Source organism: Talpa occidentalis, unplaced genomic scaffold, assembly GCF_014898055.3.
Source record: "Talpa occidentalis isolate TD23 unplaced genomic scaffold, MPIMG_talOcc4v2.1 talOcc4.6, whole genome shotgun sequence".
Lineage (NCBI taxonomy): Eukaryota > Metazoa > Chordata > Mammalia > Eulipotyphla > Talpidae > Talpa > Talpa occidentalis.
The window spans coordinates 48,255,268-48,267,347 of record NW_023604972.1 but is presented as its reverse complement, the minus strand read 5'-3'; the positions used below and the strand labels follow the sequence as shown (position 1 = coordinate 48,267,347).

Genomic DNA, 12,080 nt, shown 5'->3' with positions numbered 1-12,080 from the left:
GGTGTGTTCTCTCTTGTCCAAGAATGGTTTGGACTATTCCTATGACTTTATGTAAGTGATTATAAAGACCATCAGAAAGATGCACTTTGCTAATGAGAAAAAAGTGAGACGAAACCAAAATATTTCATGATGTTCAAATCACTAAACCACAGTTTTAGAGTACTCAATTTTTCACTCACTTTTCTGACAGATAACTGCACCATTGAAAATTCAAAAGGAAGACATATACAAGGTAGGCTGCACACTGTTCTTGAAGGAGTATATTGTATTAGAGCTTGAAATTCAGTTTCTATGTTAACTGTCTATTTAATGTGGCCCTTGCTTATGTTATGTTACATCTTTGAGTTAAACATTTTTCTATTCCTATGCATTCTCACAGTTATTCTCCAGTTCAAAAACATTGTAAATGAATAGTTATTGTAAAGTGTAGTAATTAGTATCTGTTGAATAAATGAATGCATGAATGAATGAAGTTTTTGAAGCTGCAGTTACAAAAAACTAAATGAATAAGCATTAATCAAAAACACTGAGTGTACTGAATATTTTAAATACCAAGCATATTCCTTAAAGATGTTAATTGCTGTATTTGAATATATTTGAAATAGTTACTTTCATAACATGGTAAATGTTATTATATATATATATCCCTATTGATATATTACCAACTTAAATCATATTTTCTGAATTATTTAGAAAAATATTTAAAACTTGAACTCATGGAAGCAAAAAAGACCTTTGTTGTCAATTCCAAGAAACCCAGTTCTAAAAAGTTTTCAAATGTTAGTGAAGGCTTTTCAGGTTACTTGAATGCACCTGCTTGATCAGGCCTTCAACAAAGTATTTTCATTGGCAAATACATAATTTATGAATAAATAAGAAGTTGGATTCTGTGAAGCTGGGATAATAAGCCCCATGCCTTAAAGTCTTTGTGCAATATCTTACATGCAGTTTTACCAAACTTCTGCAGAAATGATTTCAACAAGTCCAAGTACTTGGGATACAAGGGGATGACTACTTACAGAGGTCTTTTCACACTCTGCTCCCCACAGTTAGTGGTTCTTTTCTATTAGCTCTCTTTGCAGTCCAGCAGGCCCTCAGGAGGGCCTGGTAAACTTTCAAAATTGTGTGTGTGTGGGGGTGTGTGTGTGTGTACTGAACTGGTGGATGGCTACCCATCCACCCCCGGTCAAAATGTTTCCCCTTGGGTGAACAATCCCGCACTGTGAGTGCTCTGCAGGTGTCTCTGGGTGTCAGCTGGCCTCTGTTTATTATTGGTGTGCTGTGTACAGGGAGGTTGAGCGGGCCATCAGTAACAACTCTTTGCAAACGGGTCAAAGAAATGAAAATAAAGTTTGTGTAGCAGGAACTTTTAGGGTCTGGGGTTTTGCTGGCAAACTCTGCCCAAGTTCCTTTTTAGGTGCTACTTTAAAAATGCTACTTGTTTGACTTGGATGAAACTTCAGATGGCGAGACCGTGTGAGATATCTGAAGGGGGACCAGCTGGAAACAGGTGTGCTGCTTTTTCATTTTCACTTTTACCAGAAGAACACATCCTCGGCTTGGTTCTGAGGCATTTCTCTTCTTTAGAAGTTTGTTTATATAATTTGTTTTCCAAAAATGGAAGGGGAGGGTGACTATTACAGGAGTTTGGGATCATTCGCATAATTTTGAACTGTTTTTCAAATCTGTTACTCATAGCTGAAAAAATATAAACAAACATCTTTTAAAATATTTTTTTTCCTCCTCAACTGACATTTTCAGTGACCCAAGAATGAGAGCGGATCTTTCTTATCAAGATTGTTCTGTGATGAATTTTCAAATCTCACTACGTGGGAAAGTCACTAGTTTACTTACTAGGCTCATTTATAGTAAAATGCACAAGTTTAATACCTAATTACAATGCTAATGACAATTTCTATATGCAAAACCACTAATTCAGAGAGATCTGTGCTTTCCTAAGTTCATTGCACACTATTTACAAAAGCCAAGCTATGGAAACAACCTAGCACCCAGAAACAATTGAGTGGATTAGGATATGTGGTATATATACTCAATGGAATACTACTCGGGCATTAAAAATAAAGGTGAACTCTTATCATTTGTGATAACATGGAACTTTTGGGGACTGTGTTAAGTGAAATAAGTCAGTCAGAAGGAGAAAGACAAATATCAGATGATGTCACATTTATGTGGAATATAGAGAAACTAAACAAAAGGTCAGAGAAAGTCAAGCCAATAATAAACTATAGAAATCTAACTGCACAACTGAGGCTACAGAGGGGTGGAGAGGAGAGAACAAAGTAAGGAGGGAGCACAACTGACTATGGTGGAGGACTATGGGTGTTTTTGTGGTTGGTGTGGTATTATAACAAGTCCTGAAGGGGAAGATCCTATACCTCTAAATCACAAACAATGCTGTAAACCAATGTTACCTCAAAAAAAAAAAAAAAATCACCGAAGGAACTGCTAATTAACAGAAATTACTTAGTACAATTGCTTATGATATGCAAGTGTATGATCATTTTTGCCAACTTTCCCTATAACTACTCTAACGATATTCGGGACCCTACTCACTACGCTTAAAAGGATGTGGTAAAGTTAAAAGCTGTTCAGTATTACTAGTCTGGGAAGCTTTTAACTAATTCTCAGTGCTTTAATGACCTATATAATTCAAAATGACAGCCTTTATCTTTTGAGAAGTTGGTGTTTATTATATTCATAAAATCTATAATCAGTGATAAATGTCTTTTTTCATTCACTTATCCACCCACTCATTGAGCATGTATTGAACCACTAATGTGTGCCAGGCAGCATGTCAAGCAAGACAGTATAACACAAAGAGAATGATCTTGCCCTTCCTGCTTCTCTTCACTGTCCTCCCACCACCCTGACTTGAAGCAATTGGAGGGATTCTTTTAAAACATGAGTCAGATCACATGGTCCCTCTGCTTAAAACTGCTACAATCACCTCTAAGACTAACTCCTGTCTCCCTCAAGGGCCTGTCCTACTCTATTAACCCTGCTCGTTATGCTCCAGCAACAGTGAACTCTTTGCTGTGCCTCAAACATGCTTATCATCGACCCTGGATCGCTATCTACATCCTGTATTTGCAAAACAGTGCCAAGGGCTGGGGAACTGGTCTCTGTTTGTAGGCCATCACTCATCCATTCACAATTGTAATATATCACTCAGGGTGCAACAACAGGGTTCATTAACAAAGGGGTGATTAGGAAAAGGATAGAATTTCTAAGGCCACAAATGGCCAACTGTCCTACCCCAGTTAGTGTCCACAGTGCCCAGTAGTTCAAATCAAAGGCTGCTTGTACTAGATGGTGGTGTCCCTTCAACTAAAGTCTGGAAATGGTGGCACACCAGCAATGGTGGACAGGGATCCAACTCATGGTGGCAACTGGAAGATGACAGCAACACCTATCCTAAAGCTGGGCTGACTATGGCCAGACATGGGCTGAACAATGCAGAAACAACAGCACCAGGAGGCTTGCTGGAAGATCAGTAACAGTGGACAGCTCTCAGAGTTAGCTGGACATAGGTCAACAGTGCTGGTCAGCACCAGTCAGCAGGCAAAGGTGCCAGAGAACAGGCACCAGTATTATAGCCCTTTGAGGGCTGTGGACATAAGTTGACAGCAGGCAGTCCTTTTAGAGACACTGGGAATAGGCTGACCATGCCATTTTGCTGACAAAATTAGAGATAGGGCTGGAGCCAAGAGCTGCAGTCAGACTCTAGTTTAAAGCTGAGTCAGATGTGAAGGTCTGCAGCAGTCTGTGTCCCAACAAAACTTCCCAATGAATCTCTCTGTGGAGGTCTTTCCAGGAAAAGGTTCCAGTGAGTATGATCTCAAGCTCTCTGGAACCTCAGCTTATGCCCTCTTCAAGGTTCTTGCCATTCAAGTCTGATTGGTCCATTTACAATGATAACTGTTCTCCTCTTGCCAGTCAAACTTGAATCTGATTGGTCAGTTTATAACTCTGACATGAAATTTAAAAAATTAAACCCTAGCCTGTGCATCCAGACCTGACCTATGTTGAGGGTGGGTGGTCACGTAGGAGGTAGGCTCAGGGAAGCCACTGTCACAACAGGATTCAGCTAGGCAGGACACTCATCTGAGCTGTGTTGAACCAGGCTAGCTGATGGCTGCATGCACCATGGGCCTGCTTGTGTTTGTGCCCCCCCCACCACATGGCTAGCCCTCAAACTCATTAGCAGGTGCTGTGGGGCTCCTATTTCAGTAGCACATTTCTCTCTTACTCCATAGATTTACCTCTTGGTTGGATTCTATTTTCATTAGTTTTCAGCTTGTAGCTGATCTTTTATTTAAGCTTCATGAGGGAGAGTTTTTTATTTTCATTTTTCTCTTTCATATCCCCTATATCTGGAACAGTCCTACATATAGGTAAATTTTAATAAACATGTTAAATAACAGATTGAGTGCACAAATCTCCAGTTTTTAGTCTAGTCTATGTAAAAGAGGTCTCTTCATAAAAAGGGAGGTTCCATGTTCTCCACCTCACCTAATGAGAGGGAAATTGAGCAGTCAAGTGAAGTTATATAACACGAAGGCAGGAGGTCTCTTGGGGGGTCACACGTGGAGTAGAAGGGCTCACTTGCTTCTTAGCTTTGGATTTGTGCCAAGGACTTGGAGGACACAGACGGAAATGTGAAGGAAAAGTCATGTAGTGATACATGGAAGAGAGACATATAGGAAGACAGAGAATGGCAGCTATTATCTTGATTTATAGTTTGGTTTTGTGCCAGGCTTGCCTAGTCCCTTTGCCCCCTTTCTATGGGGTGGAAGGTATCTTAGATTTGTGGCAATCTTTTGAAGCTCAGCAGCTCGGCTTCATGACAATCCTGTTTGACTCGACACTTCCCCACAAGGGATGGGGAGTTTGAGTGTTTTGTTGGAAACTGTTATCCTTTCTTCTCTTGTCTCTTGATGCACACTAATCCTATTAAAGTTTTTTCACACTAAGTATGCTTTTTCTTTGTGCTCATAGATATCCAGACCCCTTTAAAGTGTACAAATCTGGGGGTCCAGGGTGTCCCTCAGTCTGCACGCTAAGAGTTAGAATGAGAGATATTTGAATAAATAATCACACAAGTCATTAGAGTGTGCGGCATTAGATACTGCAGTGATTTTATACTTGTCTATATTTCTTTAAAATTTAAATTTTCTGGACCTCCCCAGTGGTGTAGCATTTGAGCGCTGGGTTGCGAAGCTGCCCGCAGCCTCTGCAGCACCGGTTCGATCCCCGGCCACCGGGCGAGAGTCCCACATGGCGCACAGACCTCTCCTGCCTCCCGCTGCTCCCCTCAGCAGTGTACTTCGTCAGTCTGCCTGTTCTGCTCTCTGCTCTGGCTCTGGTGAATTCTCTCACCCTCCCATGGTTCTGACTGTACCCAGTGCTTGTATAAATAAATAGATAAATCTTAAAAAAAAATTAAATTTGCTGAAACCCAATAATGTTGAAGGTGTATTTAGAAGTCAAGGAAAGAATCATTTATTTCAAGCTTTTTTATATCACTAATATTTATTTTGCCTACTGTAGTACTATGAGATAGTCAACTTTCATCAGTAATTTTCTTTTTTTTTCGTTAAAGATTTATGTATTTATTTATACAAGCACTGGGTACAGTCAGAAGTGCGGGAAGGTGAGAGAATTCACCAGAGCCAGAGCGGGGAACAGAACAGGCAGACTGACGAAATACACTGCTGAGGGGAGCAGCAGGCATGGCAGGAGAGGTCTGTCCCACATGGCACCATGTGGGACCCTCACCGGCAGCCGGGGATCGAACCAGCACTGCAGAGGCGGTGGGCAGCTTTGCAGCCCAGTGCTCAACCGCTGCGCCACCAGGGGAGGCCCTCATCAGTAATTTTCTTATCACTTCACCATGTGGAGGCAAAAAAAAAAAAAAATTACTTAAATTTATCACCAAAAAAGAAAAAGAAAGAAAAGACAGAATGAACACTGTTTTCCAAAAGTTTATGCTGGTTCTCAAGAATTTTGACTAGCATTTTGGAGTTAATTTTAGGAAAACTCTTCCTTAGGATTTGACTATCCACAAGGATGAAGCATTTTTAAAGGTCTACATAGTAAAAGACTGATATTGACAATGTTGTTGCAGTGGGTATTTGTTAGTTTTATGCTAAAACTCTCTTACTCAAGACAGTATTTACTCAAACTGTAAGTCCTTTTTGGGTTTTATAAGTTGGGATATTTCCCATGGATTATTTTTAGTTTACATAAATAGAAATGATTAAGGGCTGTGTTAATAAGAGATCATTATTGTGCCTGGAAGTTAGTAATGCTATTTCTCCCCTACCTATCCTTTTGAGATCGTAAGTTATAAAAATTTCTCCCCTATCCAATGTGTTAATTTTCCTTACTTTTCACTTCTCCAGACATCAGGTTAATATTGACTACTTAGACCACTATAAAGGACCTATCTTCAGTTATAATCACATCAGGGGTTAGTGCTTAAGCATATGGATTTTGGGGACACACAATTCAGTCCATAACACTCTCTGTGAAGGTTCATATGGGGGAAGAGTCAAGCCCTACTCAAGGTGAACTGGAATTTTCTAATTACAAAAACCTGAATTTACATTGTTGTTTGAACACTTAACTATTCTACTGCCCAAGACTGACCATATAGGCTTCTCATAATGCTTATTCTTTCTCTTGTCCTGTCTCACCAAGAAAGTGCCAAACCTGGATTAGGGGAGCGCCTACAAGCAACCCATGTACTTGCTCCTAATATTCCAAATAAAGAACAGTTGGTTTTGTTTACACACACACACACACACACACACACACACACACACAAAATTACATTTCATCCTACCAATCAACCACAGAATTCATTTGTATGATAATTACAAGGAAAGCAATTTTCTGCAGAAGCATTATATTTCTCATAATTTATAATTCTTGAAGCTTTTGATAACCACCCTCTTATCACTTAGAAATCACTGTCCCTTCTTGCTCTCTTTATCTATCTATATTATATATGTGTTATATATTTGTTATTTACCTGGCTTATTTCATCTAAAAACATTATTTTCTGTAGCTGTAGTTAGTTCATTAATTTAGTTTTTGTCTAATTCCTTCTCTCTACAGTCTCTAAAACCCATCAATTGATTTGCTCTCTTTTATCACCCTCTTGCCACTTCTGATCACACAACTAGTCAGAAGTACTAGGTCTCCTGCACTCCCCTGATGTGGCCTGGCTTTCAGTCAGTATTGACTATGTCATATGAAAGCTGTTTTTAAAGTCTCCCATGACTTTTCTAAAATCTCCAGTCAGTTTTTTTTCACTCTTTGAATTGTTGCCTCTGACAGAATATATCATCCCAACTTGAAGCCTTCATAAATCCTATATATCTTCTTCTCTTAGCTAAGGATTAATGACTCAAATGTTATCAACCTTCTTTTACCACATATTAAATCAATTTCATGTGCAATGACTTCCTAAGATAGTCAAATCAAAGTAAGTCACATTCCTCCAATTCTCTTTACATTGCACATGGCCAGCAATCCTTCTAAACAGTCATCTGTCTCACGAGTTACATTTACACACTTTCTGAATCCCATTTTTTACAACACTGCAAAGTTAAAGTATTTTCCTTTCCCTCACAGCTCCCTTTCTGTTGAGAGAGAACCTCTCAGTTCACCTCCTTCATGTGCTTTGGTAATTTAGGTGTTTCTTTTTTAAGATGGTTACTCAGTGAGTTTTATTTAATTTAATTGAAATAATTCCATGATGACTTAATACACCAAGATGTAAAAGAGTGGGTACAAGGACAGCATTTTAGAGCAGGCAATATGAGGTCTGAGGGAGGACAGAGGTAGGGTGAGTTAAGAGAGGGAAAAAAAGAGAAAAATATATATATTTTTTTTTTTTTTTTTATAGAGGCATGCTTTATTTATTTGTTTGCTGGTTTGTTTGTTTGTTTTGTTTATACATGCACTGGGTACAGTCAGAAGCGCGGGAGGGCGAGAGAATTCACCAGAGCCAGAGCGGGGAGCAGAGCAGGCAGAAGGACCAAAGCACACTGCTGAGGGGAGCAGCGGGCGGCAGGAGAGGTCTGCGCGCCATGCGGGACCCTCCTCCGGTGGCCGGGGAGCAGCCGGGGATCGAACCGGCGCCGCAGAGGCCGCGCGCAGCTTCGCAACCCAGCGCTCAACCGCTGCGCCACCGGGGAGGCCCGAGAAAAATATATTTTTAACTTACTAACTTTGGGGAAAATTTTAACTTTTTAAAATGCTTTTGAAGAAAAAAAATGATTATAATTAAATACTATGTTCCATATTTGTCTTAAATAAAAATCACAGATGGTTCATGCTTTTATTAAGTTTCCAGCCTAATGACATTAAATCATTTTTCACTTTACCGAGAAAATGCCCACGTGGATTAATACACTGTGAGAATCTGTGATAAGATGTATGAAGGAAAAATTGCACTATGGTAGAAGAAGCAACACCAAAGGAATCACATTTGTGTTTTGAGGTCTCAAATGACCCCATTTTCTGAAATGAAATTATAGTATATTTATATTAATATCATGAATGCAATTATAGTATATTTATATTAATATCATGAATACATAATGCCTTATGTATTCATACCTATAAAACAGATTTTCGAGATGTCGTGTCAATTTATACTATTATCATTTTCATTACCCCTTATGTTAATACATTATGTATTACATCCTTAATATATAGAGAATTTCTTCAATTTAATACGGAAATGACATTTAACCTGATAGAAATATTGAAACAACAAATGAATAGGTAGCTCACCAAAAAAGTTCACAAACACTTAATAAACATATGAAACCTATTCAATCTTACTTGTTATGAAAATTTGAAATTTCAAATAAGATCTGTTGTAGACATAATGTACAGCATAGTGGCAATAATTAATAATACTGTATCATCCATTTGACAGTTGCTATGAGAACAGATCTTAAAAGTTCTCACAACAAAATAGTGTTAACTATGTGTAATGATGGATGTTAAAAAGACTTATTGTGGTGATTACTTCACATTACACACCCATATAGAATCATTATGTTGTACAACTAAAGTCAATATTATAGGTCTATATACCTCTGTAAAAGTATTTCTTGAAAGCATACACAAGTGAATTAATAGAAAATCAAATAAACAACCCTATAAAGTTGAGACAGTGAAAATGTAATTTCCCTTTAGGTTACTGTAAAAAAATTACAGCTACCAATTTGTCAGGTCATAACACACACACACACACACACATCAGCCTTAGAGGGACTGAATATAGACAATAAAAGCAACTATGTAAAACTAACTCTATTGTGTACCAGACATTGTCCTAAGTCCTTCATGTATTAATTCATTCACGTAATTCTTTGAGAGATGATTACTTCTTATCTGGAAGATTGGGAAATCAAGGAACTGGGAGTTCTTCTAAGTTCCCCATACTACCAGCAGAGAACCATGATGTAAGGCTCCAGAGACCACACGCTAAATCACTATGCTCTACGAACTCCTACTTTTAAATTAAACCCAAGAAATGAATACAGTTGGTGTAGCAGAATGAGGACTAGGGACATACCCTCCACATGTCCATCTACCTTCTGGGAACTTGGTCTTTGTTTCATGGCATGTATTGGTGTTCTTGGCCATTGAAAAGAGAAATATACATATGGAGCTTAGCAAAATTTGGTACACTCTAGTATCATTTCTGCTGACAGTCTTTGGGTCACAAGTAGGTATGTGTTTACAGAAGGTTCTCAACAGAAAAGGCAGAGAGAAAAAGCAAACTTGGCCCTCAGTCTCTCTCCTAAATGGCAGCCCATATTCTGCAGGGAATGCCATCCTCTGTGCTCACCAGTCCCACTCGTCATGGTTATCTCAGGTCAGGGCTACTCATCCCAATCCTCAGCTCCCCAGTTACCTCGTCCTCCTCTAATCAGGCAAATGCTCCCGGTAGCTCAGAAAAGGGAAGCAGTGAGGTGACTTTGTGCTTTCCTTGTTTTGTCACCTAATTTTATGTTACAGACCCTCTAACCTGCTTCCTGTAGTACTTTCCTTTTTGGATTCTCAAGAACTCTAACTTATTTCTCTCAATAAAACCTGGCTCTAACAAATCAAAAGCACTGGCATTCTAATTTATGCTTCTATCATGTGCTGTACATACTTACGAGCTTTTTTCTTTTTTTTTGTTTTTTTGTTTTCAAATAAATTTTATTTTTATATTCCCCATACAATTGCAATTCCCTTATTTTGACCCCAATCCCTCCCCTCCCCGCCCCCCCCGACCCCCATAGAGTATCTCTTGTTCATAGTTGTTTGTTGATTTTAATATTTTCTTTCTTATAGTTATTCTTTTTCCTGGTCACTTATTTAAGATTTTTAGATTCCTGCTATGAGTGAGACCATCCGGTATTTTTCTTTGTGCTTGCCTGATCCAACAATGTGTATGCTCCTGAGGCAATACATTTGCCTCTCTCTGAATAGTAAGGAATGTTGAACTATAAAGAGAGTTTAGTATTTAAAAATGAAAAATAAAAACAAAATGAAAGACTCCCTTTCATGCCAGTCAACTATGGGATACTCAGTATAAGAATGTACCAAAGCTTAATATTTCACCTTGAGTGTTGTTTTATTTTGTTTTGCTTTCTCTTCAAATTTGCAGAAACAATTACTGAACCTGTCCCCTTGCTCCTAAGTGGAAAGGAGCTCTGTGCCTTAGCTTTTGTCCTAAATCTGCCGTTAACATACCGAAAGGCTTGGACTGGTCACTTCTCTGAACTGGGCAATTTGTTCTAGTTGCACAATCTATGAAAGAGTCACTTCATCCACTGTTTATGAGGCAATTGCTGTGGGGTGAGCTCACGCTGGAAGATGCACACGCATCACCTCACTTGACCACATTAGAATCCTAGAAGCAGGGAAGGTATTTTATTCCCATTTTGTAGGAAAAGCACCTGAGGCTTTTCATGATATACCAATCGATCCAGAAGTCTAGTATAGATTTCTGCACTCTGTAACCCTTTCCACTCTAAGAAAAAGGAAAAAAAAAATAGCTATATTTCCATGGTTTAAAGAAAAATATCTTCCAAGCATGTTATGTACTCTAAAACATGTCTGATTGCCAGATTAGTGCAATCTGTCTGGAATTAAATTGAGCAGTTAGGACTTTAAATTTGTGCATTCCTTTTGTTCAGAATTTAGACTGGAAAATGAAACCTAAGGAAATTACCATGAGTTTGCATACATACCATGTATGTAAAAGGATATTTTGTGCAAATTATTTTTACAGTTGAATTTTTTCAAACAAACAGAAGTCTTACTAACAGTCCCTGGTGGCCTAAGGCTTAAGTCTCAGGGCTATCACCTCTAAGGCCTGAGTTCGATCCCTGGTCAGAGAGCTAACCCACATATGGTGCAGCAGACCTCTCCTGTCTCACCTGCTGCTCTACTTAGCAGTGTATTTCAGTAAATCTGACTGTTCTGCTCCCCACTCTGTCTCTGGTGAATCCTCTCACGTCCCACACCTCTGGCCTACATCCTAGTTCTTCTACACAAAAATTAAAAAAAAAAAAGACCCATATATAAGTAAATACATAACATACTCTTTGAAACATTATGAAGCACTTTAAAATGATAAATTATATATAATAAAATGGGAAATATTTATAATTTATTAAGGTAAAATACAGATATGGAAATTTTTATTAAATGATTTTATTTTTATAATTAAAATAACAAAAATAGTGGTAGCCATATTTTTGGACTTAACGTTAAAAATATTTTTCTGCTGTTACTTTTTAAATTTTAATATAAACATTAGTTTTGTAAAAAAAAAAAAAGTTACCTTTCAGTGAAAATAAATAAAGGAAGAAAACTGGAAAATGTAAACAGTACTATTGAACTTAAGTTGGCTTTCTCAAGAGCAGATTCTGAGCTGAATATTTGCAAGGAGGAAGTTCTTGGAGATTGTGCTCTAGGGATTAACACTTGTGAAAGATGCAAAAAGCAGGACTGGCAGAGGAAGAAGAATTGACCAT

General features: G+C 38.3%; 1 protein-coding gene across 1 annotated transcript in view; it reads right to left on the bottom strand.

Moving 5' to 3' along the window:
- Nucleotides 1-12,080, bottom strand: part of CFAP299 (cilia and flagella associated protein 299) — a 520,438-nt gene that overhangs the window by 123,932 nt on the left and 384,426 nt on the right. The gene's annotated exons all lie outside the window — the stretch shown is intronic.